The sequence below is a fragment of the Choristoneura fumiferana genome, chromosome 15 (assembly GCF_025370935.1).
Source record: "Choristoneura fumiferana chromosome 15, NRCan_CFum_1, whole genome shotgun sequence".
Taxonomy (NCBI): domain Eukaryota; kingdom Metazoa; phylum Arthropoda; class Insecta; order Lepidoptera; family Tortricidae; genus Choristoneura; species Choristoneura fumiferana.
In genome coordinates, this window is record NC_133486.1 from 7743826 (window position 1) to 7760437 (window position 16612).

The 16612-nt window shown below is 36.2% G+C and overlaps 1 protein-coding gene across 1 annotated transcript in view; it reads left to right on the plus strand.

Moving 5' to 3' along the window:
- Positions 1-435: 435 nt before the first annotated feature.
- Positions 436-16612, plus strand: part of Sox102F (transcription factor Sox102F) — a 335400-nt gene continuing 319223 nt past the window's right edge. Inside the window, exon 1 of the mRNA XM_074098230.1 lies at positions 436-621. The gene's annotated coding sequence lies outside the window, so the exon portion shown is untranslated. The remainder of the gene's footprint in view (positions 622-16612) is intronic.

Here is a 16612-nt window from a genome sequence, read left to right on the forward strand (position 1 = left end):
AACATATAAAATGAAATAAGTTCCGGTGTTATTTTAACTACCAAAAAATGTGACAGTTTAAAACTTTATGCTACGAGTACAAATACGTCTTATCTGAAAAAAAAACGGTTTTTTGTCTATTGTACATTATTTTGACTTTTCTTGTATAGTTCTGACCACTGGCATACATTCGTAACTAATACCTACCTAAAGCTGGCTAAAACCTTGTGAAAACATCATAAGTGCCACGTCCTGCGGTAAAGTTTTTAAAATTATCGATTTTACCGTAAGCCAAAAAGACATTAAAAAAATCACACATCTAATAAACTGATTAGATTCCAATAGGTAATTTATCGTGAGGCTGACCAGTTGAGGCACAATGCCCGTGCGAGGGAGAGCGCGGGTCCCGAGCGAGAGAGCAACACTGGGCCTTGCAAGGTGATTCCAGTTGCCCGCGCGCAGGCATCAGGTACGCATGACGCGGATGACAGTAATGGCTTACTACCCTAAATGAATGACAATGTAGCGAGTGTGCGAACTTTTTTCATAGTGCTTTTTTCTTTTTTTGTGCAAGTGCCATGTGTTGGGTTAGCTGGTTGTGAGTGGACAGTGTTGTGAGCACAACCCATTGCTGGACTTAAGGTAGGTTTAGACATAACCCAGACACTTGGAGCACTTGCTAAGCACCTGTTGGGGGTTCGCTAGAAACTTAATGGGCATAGGTCACTTATTTCAGCACTGTTGTGGAACTTAGGTACACTGATATTACTTAGTAATGGCGGCGTAAGAAAAATTCAGGATTATCCTAAGATATAGTGCGATACTTAGTATATGCAGGTCACTTGGTAGGTACTAATACAATATACCTAAGCAATATATTATTGTACGGTTTAGTAACTAAAATATAATAAGAAGCGATCAAGTTATGGTCGTCAGTTAGTGGTAATTCGACAAAATAATGTTAAAAACACTTGTGTAATAAAAACAAACAGCTGAATGAAATCTTTACTTGAAATGAAACAAACAATTCTTAAATAACTTTATGGTTTTAAGAAACTAATTGGAATAAAGTAAGAATTTTACAAGAAACTTAATAGGTACCCTTCCTCTGGATGTTATTTTTGTTGGTAAAGGAAACCGTGCGGCTTTTCGGATTAAGATACGCGTTTAGGATTCATGCCTGGTATTTTTTCAGAACAATTTTTCTTAAGACTGACGTATTTTTTTTTCAAAAGATTTGATTTAAAACTGTACTTATTCAAAAGTGTGAGTTGCCTGTCCGCAACAATTATTACTTAGTAGGTATTCTATGCGTCGAATTACGAACATAAAAATTACTTAGGTACCTACTTGTAACATGAGTGTTTTTTCTCTTAAGTATAGCTTTTTTAGTTTTTCAGTAGATATTGCCAATATTTCTGCAATTAGAGTTGTGGAAAGTATTTATAGCATGGTTTTAGTTTTTTGTTTCTGCATTTAATTGCGAATGTTATGTAAGTACTTACTATAAAAGAGGTATAAATTGAGACAATAAATCACGTTTATTTTTCTACTACGTCATTCAGTGTTGCCCTTAATCGTTTTTTACTTAAAACAATTACTAATCCGGGCAATGTCAATGAAATAAGAAAATTATCACTCATTCATCAATTATCAATGTGTTTATCACTTTTGATACTTTCATTTTGCGCACTGTTTTTTTTGTGCCTTCCTCATTACTTGGCTGATTTTTTTGATAAATTGCCACAAATGATCAATCAAATTAAATTACTGATTTTTATTTTATAAATACCTACATACTTTATGAGTTTATTTCGTAATTAGCTTTTGTCGGATATACCTAATAAGTAAAATTCTTCATAATGACATTGTCATTAGAGCTCTATCTATACATGTATATAGCAAATCAATTGGAATTGGTAAAACATATAATTGCAAAAATTGATAATCCCATCCCATTACTATTATAAATGCGAAAGTTTATAAGTGTTTGTTTGTTTGGTACTTCATAACATCTAAACCAATGAACCGATTTATATGAAATTCGGTATACATATAGTTAGAATCCCGGAGAAGGACATGGGATAGTTTTTATCCCGGAAAATTGCATAGTTCCCTCGGGATAGCGATAAACGAATTCTGCGCGGACGGAGTCGCGCTCGTGGGTAACGGCTAATATTGCCTAATTGTTAGTTACAAGTACATTAATAACCGCCTGTATTCAAATTTAAGTATAGATTATCAACATATCAAGAATATTCAGAAAGTGATTGCTATAATCTAGACACTGGTGTAAGACAAAAGGCTTTTGTTACAACCTGTCGCCTGCGCGCGCGCCGTGACTGTGCCGTAAGCCGTAATGCCTACTGGACCAGAAATGTAACGAAAGCTGTCTCTCAATAATCGATTAACAAGAGTGACAAGTAAAGAAACAGAGCTAGAATTCTATACAACAGTTTGTGCATTAATATCTGCTACAACGGAGCGCTTAGCCGCTTTTTTTTGGTTAATAAATAGATATAATATCAATCAAATAAGATCAAAAAATAATTAAGAAATTAAGCTTGAAGAAGTTCCACAGACGAGACAGACAGACATTTTGGCATTTATAATAATAGCAAAAAGTACGGTTTAATTGAACATGCTATTATGTAATACAATAATATAATATAATGTTTTAGCATCTATGTTATATACCAGTATTTGAATTAAGTACTTACGTTATTGTCTACGCCTACAAAGTCGCAAAAAAAGGTAATGTTATAAATTGAAAATACAAACTGAAATATAGATGCACAGAAAAACCAGAAAAATAAGACCATCACTGGGAATCGAACCCAGGTCCTCGGTATTCCGTACCGCGTGCTATACCGCTACACCACTGATGGTCTATTTAGGTTTTACGGGATGACCGTAAAAGTAAAAATTTGGAATTGAAATAAAAAATACAAAAAGATTCCAAAGAAAAGAACCAATCTTAAGGTAATGTTATATTATACCGTATCTGTTGGAGCTGGCATGTACGTTTATGTGTTTCCTAAACAAATAAAGATATTTAAATTTAAATCAATTACAAAATGTTTTTTTTTACTCAACTGGATGGCAAACGAGCAAATCTCCTGAGGGTAAGTGATGAATGTGACAATTGACTATAAGCTACGGGCGTAAGGTATAAACTCTATTGTTATTTACATATACCTACTATCACATTATAATGAGTATCATCGAAATCATTATGTTTTCTTTTTTCTTTGAGTCTGTCGAAACTAGCAACAGGTGCGGCCGAGCCTAGGTTAAAAGTCAAGATATTTCCAATAACTCACAGATTATTCTAATTTTGCAGATAATTTGATAAACCTATTTAATTTAAAGACTATTTAGGAAGAAAAAACCTTGAACACAAAATAATCTGTGACATAAATGATTTTTTATTCAACAGAGCAAAACAAATCATCATCATTATCTGGGGCCTATATACAGCCTATTGCTGGGCACAGGCCTCTTCTCAGAAAAAGAGGGCTTAGGCCGTAGTTCCTCCGCGGGCCCAGTGCGAATTTAGGACTAACACATACCGTCAAATTTCGTCGCATGTGTGTGTAGGTTTTTTGACGATGTTTTCCTTCAACGTAAAGCTCCACGTCCTTATCACAGAATAGGGTATTTCACTAAAAAAAAGTTAGTCTCATCGACTAAGCTTCGTCTTTCTTCTCTAAGTCGCTATACTGATTGATAGAGTAGATCATTGGGTGAGGATTCGTAGTGAACTTTCAAGACGACTTTCTTGGTAAAATATTGTGGTGGATTTCCCCTCGCCTTCTGCACCGCAGTGCTTGAGTCCGAACTCCGAAGTTCATAGTTGGTATAACCTAACAAACAAAAAGTTGGAAAACGCCCGACCTTCACTTCAAAGTTCAATATCTCAAAAACCGACCCGATCTTAATAACACATGTCTAAGAACCATCGCTAGAAAACCTGCTATCAAATAAAAAACTGTATTCAAATCGGTCCACCCGTTTAGGAGCTACGGTGCCACAGACAGACAGACACGCATAGCGGTCAGACTTGTATCACCCCTCTTTTTGCGTCGGGGTTTAAAGAGAGAGCGCTGCTGCACACACAATTCACAAACTAGATGCATTGGTCGCCTATTACACCCACGGGAACAGGTGGGTCTAGGTACGAAATTAACCCCCTTGGTTAAATTTATTTGACGGATAAATGTGATGCCGTCTCCGTTTTTTTTATTCGAGTAGACGGAGACGGCATCACATTTAATTTTATCCGTTAAATAAAATTAATCAATTGGTGGTGAAACATGCCCCTTAGGCCTATTTCACCACCTTGCCGACTAACTTTAAGTGTCAGATAAAAGTAATGCCGTCTTTGTTTATTCGGACAAAACAACCAGAGACGGCATCACTGATATCCGTCAGTTAAAGTTAGTCAACAAGTGGTGAAACAGGCCCTTAGTCTCGTAAATGGCGCTAGATATGACTAAGTATATTTTTTTACATAGGTACATTTTTTAGGAATAAAGACATTTATTATTTTAATGCCACGGCAAAAAATGGCATTATAGGTACAGTCGAAGAAATTGTATCACGAACCAGGGTGGAACCTTTTCATAATCAATTTTGCTGTGATATCTTTGACAAATATACGGGATGTCAACATGACATTAGTAGCAGAAAGGTGATTCAGTTTTCTCGACCGTACCTGAAATTTTTTGTCATTTTACTTTACATCAAAATCTGACACTAATTACCTGGCGGGCATCCATTGATTAAATTTATTTCACTGATACATGTAATACCGTCTCTGTCTGTTTTATTCGAATAGACGGAGACGGCATCACAATTATCCGTCAAATAAATTAAAAATATGAATGATGAAAAAGCCCCTAAGTCCACATTAATAAACGCAGTTTCACTGATTAAGGCAACCCGTTGAAGTCTCTCATATACTTGCGCTCGCGCTTCCGTCGGCAACACAGTATCGTGATTTTATCCATAGTTGTAATTATTTCTTAATGCCGCCATTTTATGTTAATAATACTCACATTAGTTTAATTATAGAGGAGCCATTAGGCAGTGCAATTAAATTTGCAATTTGCATTCAGTTAAGCCTATTGGGTGTTAGAGATTAACCTGTCGCGCGACCAACGACTTTTTTGGGTACCTAATTTTGGACTAGTACCCCATGTTAAAGGGTGATCGAAACTAGTAACAAAAATTGACTAATCACGAGTACTTAGATACGCGCGTTCGGCGGTTAATTATTCGTAAATAAATAGTAATTACATTATTAGTTATACTTAACTCGTAGTATGTTACGCAAAATAATGCAAAAATAAGTTTTATTGTGGCTAAACACTACTCAGACTTCTTCATACCTACATAGTATAAAAACAACGACACACAATAAAATAACTTTTTCACTTCTCATGCTCGTAAAATTCGTGTTTATGCTGGATCTAGGCGACATAAAATGGCTTTTTATGCTCTAGAGCATAAAGTAAAATCTTCATCTAAGATTAAGGCAATCAGGTGTAACAGCCACAAACAAAGTTTCTACATATTTTTTTAATATTTTTTAATTTTTTTAAAACTAAAAATCAATCAAAATAGATCAATAAAACTTAAAAATTATAATTATAATAGTAATGCGTGAACAATAAAAGGTACATAGTAAGTGAAGAATATTGTTTCCACTGTTGCTTCATTTCCTCGCCATCAAAGTGAAAAGCAGAGTGTAAAACTCGAGCATTAAACCCATTTTCCCCTCGACGTGTCGCTATATGAACGCCTCGGGTAAAATGGCTCGTTTTATGCTCTTGTTGTACAATCTACTATTAATGGAGGTGATTAAAATTTTCAATAAATAGTAAAAATAAAAATACCTTTGTGTACCTAATTACCTGTTCCAATGCCATAACCGTTGCAATAAATATTTCAAACCAAACAAATTTAATATAAATTCGTGAAATTCCTCAAAGTACAAGGCATAATTATAGCAAACAACTAAAGTAAAATTTGCCGTTATATTTATAGCTAACTATACTTAACACAGGTTCATTGAGAGAGAGGGCGTGGCTTGTAATCAATGGAACTCAATAATTAAAGGTGGATAGCAATTAAAATTTACACTACGTTGTGTTAGTCACTCTGTTTTGCGGATTTTTTTTATAAACTTTAGTTAACTGTTCGGATTGTTTCGTCCATTTTGTTGAGTAAATGACATGACCACCCCTGCAAAATAAATCGTATTTTTTTTTTGTTGAAATAGCGTTACGTCTTTGATACGCTTATTATACGCTTAAGGGAACGCAAATAAAATATTGAACTGAATTTCATATAAAAATATAGTTTTACATTTTCAAAATGTTATCGTGATTATCGACAAAGGTTTCAATTTACCTTTCGATTATCGCAAAAAGTCCAAGCTCCCGCGCAACACGCGATGTTACTTAAATAACCCTCCGAAACTCTTATCTTGAACGAACCGATGCTTGCAAAAGCTACCATAACAGTAGTGACTTAAAGTTACGTTTGGAAATGTTGGTGAGAGTCAGAAATGAGGTAGCAAATGTTACGCGCTGTCTTGTTGGTTTTTTAGAGTTTGTTTGACAGGATGAAATAATAAACAGTTGTTTGTTATGAGGAGTTGTGGGGATGTGTTTGCTTTTGAGCATGGGAATTTAAGTTGGTAAGATAATTGGTTTTTAATGGAGCTAAACCTGCTTTGCGAAAATAAATCAAGCTGTTTCCTTAACATTTGGCGCTTTTTGTGATGAAAAACATACAATAAGAACTTGGAACATTTTTACTAGCCTTTACTTGCGACTTTATCTGTGATAAACCTTAGCGGGCATTTTACGTTGTATAAAGAACACGCGAGCAGAATTTCATGTCTCTAAACTTAGTGGTTAATATTTCAAGATTTTACATGAGCACTTATGCCCCGTCCATTTCGCGTTTAGGTATAATAGGAATTAATAAGACGCCTCTCATTTTTAAATAGGCTAGCTTCTTAAAAAATCTAAAGCCGAGTTTAGACTTGCAAGAAAAATCGTGCAAGTTGAATTACATTGCGGCGCTCGGTTGACCACTACTCGTATATAAACTCGTTGGCTTTACGGCCTCTCAATGTAATCCAATGCAACTTACACGATGTTTCTTGCAAGTCTAAACTCGGCTTAACAATAAGTAGTACATGGGTTATCAGGAAATACTGGACACGTATTTTTTCTATTGTTAATTAAACAAAAAACCGGGCAAGTACACATAGGTACACATTTTTTTATATATATTTGAGTTGATTGAATGAAAGGTAAATTGCGGCTTACGATTTATGACGTATTAAAAAAAACTACTTACTAGATCTCGTTCAAACCAATTTTCGGTGGAAGTTTGCATGGTAATATACATCATATATTTTTTTAGTTTTATCATTCTCTTATTTTAGAAGTTAAAGGGGGAGGGGGGACACACATTTTACCACTTTTTAAGTGTCTCTCGCGCAAACTATCCAGTTTAGAAAAAAATGTTACTTATTAGAAACCTCAATATCATTTTTGAAGACCCATCCACAGATACCCCACAAATATGGGTTTGATGAAAAAAAAAATTGAGTTTCAGTTCTAAGGGGGCACCCCCAAAATTTATATTGTTTTTTTTCTATTTTTGAGTGAAAATCTTAATGCAGTTCACAGAATACATCTACTTACCAAGTTTCAACAGAGTTCTTATAGTTTCGGAAAAAGTGGCTGTGACATACGGACGGACAGACAGACAGACAGACACGACGAATCCATAAGGGTTCCGTTTTTTTCCATTTTGCTACGGAACCCTAAAAAACGATGGATATAACCAGTTAAAGTTCCGCATGACGCCACGTCGCACGACACTATAATATTATAGCACGGTGTGACGCCACGGGTTCCCATTCCTAAACTTTAACGCGCTTGATCTTAGTCATTTTATGTTTGAGTGTCAAAAGAAAAAATACTTGTCTAATTTTTTTTTATAATCTAACTAACAGACTAACCCCCTGTTTCACCACCCATTGATTAATTTTATATGACGGATAAATGTGATGCCGTCTCTGTTTGTTTTGCTCGAATAGACGAAGACGGCATTACATATTATCCGTCAAATAAAATTAGTCAATGGATGCTGACACAGCCCCTAAATCTCAATTTTTAATCTTTCACATTAGTATAGTCTTCTTTACACAAAAATACCCACAATTTAATGAATACCCTAAGACATTGTATTAATTACAGCAACATGCAATAACTCATCTGAATATCCTCTTATTTATTGCCCTATTGCTGTAGTAAAGGTGCTCGTTAATATTTGATTGCCAACGACTGGTCTACGGAAACAATGGCTGTAAACATCTGGTATAGAAATATAAATTATATTCTAGCGCTGTGGAGAAATCGTAGTTTTAGATTGGCACTTGAGTACAAAGCTTATGAGTGCAGTTTCATTAAGGTGGCGGTTCGGTAATAGTACATTGTGTCTTAAGGGCGGTAAATAAGGAATTACGAACGATAGTCTATTAGAAGCCCGAAGTCGAAGACTGAGGGCTTTAATGAGTCGATGTTCGTAATTCTTTCGTAATTCCCGTACGACATCAATGTTTTTCATCATGTAGCGAGTAAAATAAAATGTATATTTGTAAAAGAAAAACTAATATTTTTTCAAAAATTGCCGATACCGCTGGCTGCGCTCTTGGCAGCGCCAGCTCAACCCCTCCGCAGCACGTGCATGGCGTGCGTGTGCAGCGCGCGCACGAAGCAGCAGCACACCATGCAGTAACAAACTCATTTACCGACTTCGGGCTTCATGACAGGAAAATTAGCAAGGGCAATGACTCATTTACCTACCACGGGTTTCATGAGAAGCACATTAAGGTCAAGGGTTTTATTTGGGGGGTTGCAACCAAGGTAGCATGCATGTTACGACACTGTTTACGAGCAAGTGTGATGAAAAATACTTTTCATCACATTTGCTTGATAATTTTAGGTTTTAAGTCCCGTCCCGTCCCCGTTGACAAAGACGGTACAATAGTGACAGGTAGCTAGCATGTCGCCTACGGTATAACTTAACCTATATCCTCAGTCGCCTCTTACGACATCCACGGAAGAAACGAAGAGGTGTAATTCTAACCCGACACCACACGGGTACATACGGTTACGGGTACATTTATTGTAGTATTAGTATAAATTAATATGGATATACCAGGATATTATAGGATACTATTGAGCTACAAACAACATTCTCAAAGGCAACTGCAACTAACTAATAACTTCACCCTGATCATTCTAACGGCGCACCCGTCGAACACTTAGGTACTCAAAGTGCACTAAAATAATTAAAATCCGCTTTGAATCCGTTGTCCAAGACAGCTACACAGTAAAGCTCCGTTCCCACCAGAGATGCGCGAAGATGTAATGCGGGGAATGTGTTTTTCATGAACCAATAGAAACGCTCACATTGAATTTTACTTAACCTCGCATAGTACTGCTCTCGTCACGACTAAGAACGCAGTAACAGGTATTGATGCGTTTAAACTTTGCTTGAAGAAGTGGGTTATTTAAGTGTACCATCAACCAAATAAGTGGTCTATCAATTTTTGAACAAGTTCCTATCAAATGAATGTATCGCTAAAGTCGAATTTTCAAGTTGACAGACACGTCTATTGGCATTATTGTTTTATGACAAGCAGACGATTATCGACTTTAGGGTGGTAGACCACATATTTGGCTGATGGTACATATCTAAAATAAAATAAAAATATGTACCTAAAAGAAAGCATGTAATGCAGGAGGTAAGAAAAACGCAGTGTTTTCATGAAAACTTTGTCGTTCCTAAAACAAAACGCAGTTTTCTCGAAATGCCTTCTGCGTTCAGATCTTGTGGAAATAGCTGAACAGACAGGTAAATGAAGCGTTTCTATTGGTTCATGAAAAACACATTTCTCGCAACAAATTCTCGCTTGCACAGCTCTGGTGGAAACGCAGCCTAAAGGCAGCGTTCCACTTTTTAGATGGTCTCACGCCGTATAAGGCTCGCGTCCACAGGTTTCTTGCAAAACGCACTGATTGTTGACTAACGCTGATGCGCGTCAGTATATCCTGGTTGATGTTTAACCGACTTCGGAGAGATTCGTTGTTGATTTGAGGTTTATTTTCCAACTGAGCAAACTTAACTATAGGAGAAAAAAGAAAAGACCAGCTTGCAAATACATGTAAAAAATTACTACAACAGGCAAGAGTTTACTTATTAAGCAAAATAATGAATTACTGAAAGTAATGCTTCTAATGGTATGTATAAACTAATATGTGTATAGCTATTGTAGATAAAACCCAAGAGATTCAGTATTAACAAAAGAAACAGATCTACAAAGAAGAACTTATCCCTACAAGCGATCTATTCCAGTTAAGCTTTGAACTACTGCCAAGACAATAAACAAGAGTAAGCACGAAATGAAAATTTAAAAGAAAAGAAATCTATAACTTACCTAAACAAATAATGCACTAAAAAAAATATCCATGAAATAAGTATGTTCTAATAATAGTAAATACTTATCAGGATAAATATACCGCTGCATATACGCTACGTATAAATATATAACAGTACACATTTGCCGGCTTAATCTTGAAATGGAATTTTACTCGGTTAGATTTTGTAACACCTAAACACTCGATAAAAGTGACTCTAGTCTTCGCAAACAGGTTATTTGAAATCGAAGTTATCTCAATGGCGGATGCAAAAATGTCGGTGACAGTACCTGCTAAGACTGCAAGTTAAATTGCTATTTGTAAATAAATGGTTGTTTACATAACAATACTCTAAGGAAAATATTTACTTACAAGTATACCTATTTGTAAAAGCCGTGGTGGCCTAGTGGTTTGACCTATCGCTTCTCAAGCAGAGGGTTGTGGGTTCAAACCCCGGCTCGCACCTCTGAGTTTTTCTAAATTCATGTGCGTAATTACATTTGAAATTTACCACGAGCTTTGCGGTGAAGGAAAACATCGTGAGGAAACCTGCACAAACCTGCGAAGCAATTCAATGGTGCGTGTGAAGTTCCCAATCCGCACTGGGCCCGCGTGGGAACTATGGCCCAAGCCCTCTTGTTCTGAGAGGAGGCCTGTGCCCAGCAGTGGGACGTATATAGGCTGGGATGATGATATTTGTAAAAAAATGTTATTTTGGTGCGTTAGCCGGGATTTAAACTCGGATCTTTTGACTGACCATGCCAAGTTTGCTAAGTAAATACAATTACACCATAGCGTTCATACCTTGTGATTTGTAATAGTTTTAATAGATGACAGATGGTATCACACACTACTCGCTTACTTATGTAAGTTATGAAATTTGTCGGACCGTAAAAAAAAAAGAAATTGTTACCATAATCAAGCATGTTCGAAATATGGGGTTATGCCCTGATTTATTTCTACTACCTATACTTATTTTAAATTGATTCCGAGTGGTTTATGGTAAAGAACCATTTTTTAGGATTTAAGGAACAATGCACTCATCTGCAAACAACGGCAAATATCATTTCATTGTTCACTCAAAAGCTTGATTTCTTTATACAATCGTGACTGGAAAATGCAGTTTTGCGTTTATCGTATGTATAGGTCGTATTTATTATAGTTATTGTGTTGTAATAGCCCATTGTGCTACAAGGAAACTGTTGTAATAACATGTTTGTCTGTTTAGGTATCAATGAATCTGCAATATTTATCTAGACCGCTAGGATGTTTTGTCCGATGCATGAATGCACTTATCTAGTCCACAAACTAATATTAAATGTAATAGAAATTTCTTCGAACTCGTATTTCTATTTATATTTTCTTCTATTAATTTTTTGAGTGTCGACTAGTACATAACGTGGGTATTTTTTGTTTTCAAAAGTTCTTTTGAACGAGTTTCTGCGTGAATGTGTGTGTGAAGAACCCATTGTTTGGACAAGTAACTTTTAAATGGCTTTTAAGCCTTTGTGATTTAGTCATTGTGGTCAAATATATCGAGGGTATTCTGGCAAAAGAGAATAAGTGCAAAATATAAAAAAAAATAGTTACATACTCAATTTTTTCTGCTTTATTTATCTAGCAAAACCATATAAGTAAATAAATATTGTGCACTTATCCGGTTCTGCCAGAATACCCTCGATATGCATGTGCAGTTAACCGCAGTTATAATATTGTGAAGCGTTGAAGAACTGTTTAGATACTGAAATCCCGAATAATATATTATTAGGGATATTTGGAAATAATTCCGATCCGCATTAGCGATCCCTTCAAATAGCGAACCTACTGTGTTAAAAATAAAGTTGTGTTAAATACATGTGATGTATACAAATCATTTAATAATATTATGTTTAAAAAAAATATATATCTCGTTGAGTTTCTTGCCGGATTCTTCTCAGCAGAGGCTATTTCCGAACCGGTGGTAGATTTTTTTTGACATTCATAAGTGCTTGTTATAGCCTAAATTGAATAAAGATATTTTGACTTTGACTTTGAATACATGAATATAGCGGATATAGGCCGTTCGTCTGGAACGTTAATTAATTTGTAAATTTTTCCCACTATTCCATGGTCAGTCGTTGTGAGATTTGGCACGATCACCTTTCCCCCTTTTTGTATTGGAAAATGCATAATATTAATAGTATGCCTAAAGACATTAATATGTACTTTATAGGATTTATATATTTTAAAAGTAATAACATAACAAAAATATATTTTTTTACTTAATACGAGCTTGTTCAGCTCTTACACTATCATGCAGTTAATCTAACAATCTAAATAGTAGAAGAGGAAAATTTTGATTAATTTCACCTAGAAGAAACATATTCGAGAAGTTAAACAAAGCTTGTAAAAAGGTACTTAAATGTTTCCTTCTACACTCAAAATACAATTGAATAATTAAAACAAAATTAAATCATACAAAATTAAATAATCCGCTATTAGCCGATGTTCATTAGGAAAACGGTAACAATATTGACTGTGACGTTTACACGCAGTAGGGTGTCTAAGTACTATTAATATTATTGTAACGTAGGTTCTTGATGGGTACACGGGCGTTTCGTAAAGGCGCTGGCCAAGCAAAATGTAACCTGTGCCACAAGATATTAAATAATCATACGAGATATATTTTTTACGGTGACTAAACGTACCAATCATCTCCCATTTTCTATCCTTAGGGATAGATCAGCCAATTCTTTAAGTCTCATCCTCTACTGTCTTGATGCCAGTTCACTCCCTGTTAAGGAGCTATGACTTTTTTCATCACTTGATCATTTACTTTCCGGCTATTTTGTCCATCGTAATGGTTTGCGGAAAGCGATATTGTTTTGGCGAGAACACGCGACTCTGCTTTGCTTTACTATATGTACCAACAAGTTCAACGAATGCATAACGTACTACTACATCTGAAAACCTTCTACATAGTGACATCATCATTGTCAGTCAGAAGAAGTCCACTGTTGAACAAAGCTCCGCCCCTTAGAACACCGCAATGAAAAACTCACCACTTGCAAGCATCGGAAGACCGCTACCCTCGCGATGTCTTCAGTCCACCGAGTGGGTGGCCTACCAACGCTTCGTCTACTAGTTCGTGGTCGCCTGAGGACCTTCCTTCCCCAACGTTTATCTGTTCTTCGCGCGATCTTCGCCTCTTCAACTTGCACTACATTCTAGCACTATCTAGTACTAGTACGTTATACTCATAGTATCTGCTGCATTATTTTTGACAAACGACGTTACCCGTTACGACCAACAGTATTTCTGACCACCCCATCCATTACGGCGGTCGTGCGCATACGTTACACGTAACGCAACGTGTTAAAGCAAAGGGTCGTGGGAAACAATAGCTCAATCATCATAATGCGCGCACCTGTCGACTCATCGCTGCGCCTGCCCATCTCGTGACGCGCCGGCGGCACTACAGCAACTCGAAAATTGGACCGACCACCATTGTTACTTGTTTTGTTCCGGTGAGTTCGCGACCACGTTATCTTGCACCTTTACCTGAGCAATTGTCGTAAGTATTTTTGTTTATTCATTGAGGGGATTGCAGAAATGTCATCATCATCATCACCATCTCAGCCGTAGGACGTCTGCTGTTAGATATCGGCCTCCCCCATAGACCTTCAGTTGGTGGACGTTCTACGCTGCGCTTGCCGATCCGCGGTCTCCGTTTGAGAACTTTCGGCCCCAATAGACATCTGTCCTTTGTTCTCCGCAGAAATCTATTACTATAATAATAATGATTAATACTATAATGGAAAGTATAGCCTTGACAGGCCTCCTTGGAAGTGGGTTGACAATAACTGTCTACCGTAAATACAAACTGAGACATGGATGCACAGAAAAACCAGAAAAAGAGACCAGCACTGGGAATGGAACCCAGGTCCTCAGCAATCCGTGCTGCGTGCTATAACCCCTACACCACTGCTGGACAGGAATCTAGACACGAATTTTTCCTATGCATACATATCTCAGGTTGCTTATTTCTACTATGCTACTTAAGCAGCAGCACTAGCGACATCTATGTTGCGTCGAATCAATTATTATTTTTGTGGTTGTTGATAAAAACCATATGATGGCCCAAAAAAACGTTTATTTTTACAGAGTTCAAGTTTTGGTATAATTTACTTACAATATGGTCATGGCCTTTTGCCAGAATAAAAGAATATAATGTACTTGCTTATGTTTATGGTTAAAAATTTATGGATAGTAAATGTTCTTTTTTCCTTCTTTCTTTAAGTTAGTTTTGCTCTTTCTGGATCCTTAGAAGAATTTAAAGACTTGAAACGAATGAACTCATTCGTGGAATTAAAACCAAAGTTAATCGGCTATCGAGTTCTCGTGGTACCTCTAACAATCAACAATCAGCCGGTCCGTCTGTACTCAACACTTGCTATCTAACATTAAGTGAAAAACAATGCCCATCGCATTAGACATGATGAATTGGGATCGGCTTGTTTTTCTTATTGAGGCTGTTTAGGAATTCTTCGGATGTTTCGACATTAACGAGCAATTTTATGGTTTTACTGAGGTGGTTTGTTGTTCGACGTGTTTTTTGTTGGGTGCTGGACATATTCAATAGATTCATTGTAATTTCGTACTAGAAATCATGACAAAATATTTTGTTTGGAGAACCTAGGGAATGTATTCCGTAAGAATCTAATTTGTGAGTATGCGTGCGTGTACGTATGATACTCTTTAACGCTAAAACGGCGTTACACGATTTGGATGATATTTAGTATGTAGATAGCTGGAGATCTGGAATAACAGATAAGTTACTTTTATCCCGATATCCTCACGGGATCGGCATAAAATCTCGAAATCTCAACCGCTAGGTATAAAGTCATGAAATTTGACACAGTTGTTTTATGTGCGACGTTAGTGAAATCAACGATGTCATTTTCGGGAATACCCATGGGAAATTAGTAAAATCCTGGAATTTCAATTTAACTGCAAAATCTAATACCGCAGGCAACTTCTAAACCGCAGGTAAATTTTAGTATTAAACTTCCAAGTGGCCTTTCAGTTATTTCCGAGGATCAAATGATAGTGTTAAAGATACGAGAACATTATACAATAAGAAGGCTAACATTTGTGACAAAACTTAACATAATTCAACTGACGTGTAAAATAAATTAAAGGGAACTACCGCTACGACAAACACAAAAAGAAATTTATCTGTCAACAACAAGTCCTGCAAAAGCCAACTTTGATTATTAATTATTACATACTTATTCTAAAACGATAGAGTTTAAAATTGACTGCAGTTCCTTAAATAAAGCCAATTAATCATACAATTAAAACTATTTGACATGTCATCCATCATACAAATGATTAGAGGTGAGACGCTAGGATGTTTTTCTAGTTAATTTGATTATTCTCCAAGTGCATAAGAGAATGTGGTCGAATTAGAACTTGTGTTTTCATTTGAATTGTGTTGTATTTATTTCAAGTTGTTAAACTCTTCTTAGGCTACCAAGTAACTACGGGTTTAGAAACTTGCGTCGTACATTGTATTAACACTTGACCGTGTTGTGACTAGATTGCGGCGCATAAATAGCCGTTTGAATTTAGAAATCTTAACCGTTAAACCAAAAAACAGGTCAAGTGTGAGTCGGACTCGCGCAGTAAGGGTTCCGTAGAAATTCAAAAGGAAACAAAAATATATTTCCGACAACCCGGAACTCGCACTTTTCATTAAATTGACTAGTGATTGATCCCTATTTTACCATGATGACAAGTGTACCTAACTCACTCTGATTTATCAGCCTATTTAAAAATGATTTTCTGCCAAGTTTCTTGCAGCGCATTCTTCTTTTCAATGATGGTCTTCCCGAAAGTGCTGGGCCGAGCTGGATCTTGCGGAATAAACTTTTTTTTTCATTCTGGCACTGAAAGCGCTCTTCAGTGCCAAAATGAAAAAAAAAGTTTAGTTGTATCCGTTCACGGTAACAAATTCCACTCACTAGCAGTTTGCATACGAAAGGTTAAATAAAGCTTTTATTAAAATAATGTTTAATAAAAACTCGTTTAAAGTTGGTAAAAAAAAAACTATTACCATTTATCAGTACAATCAACCGCGC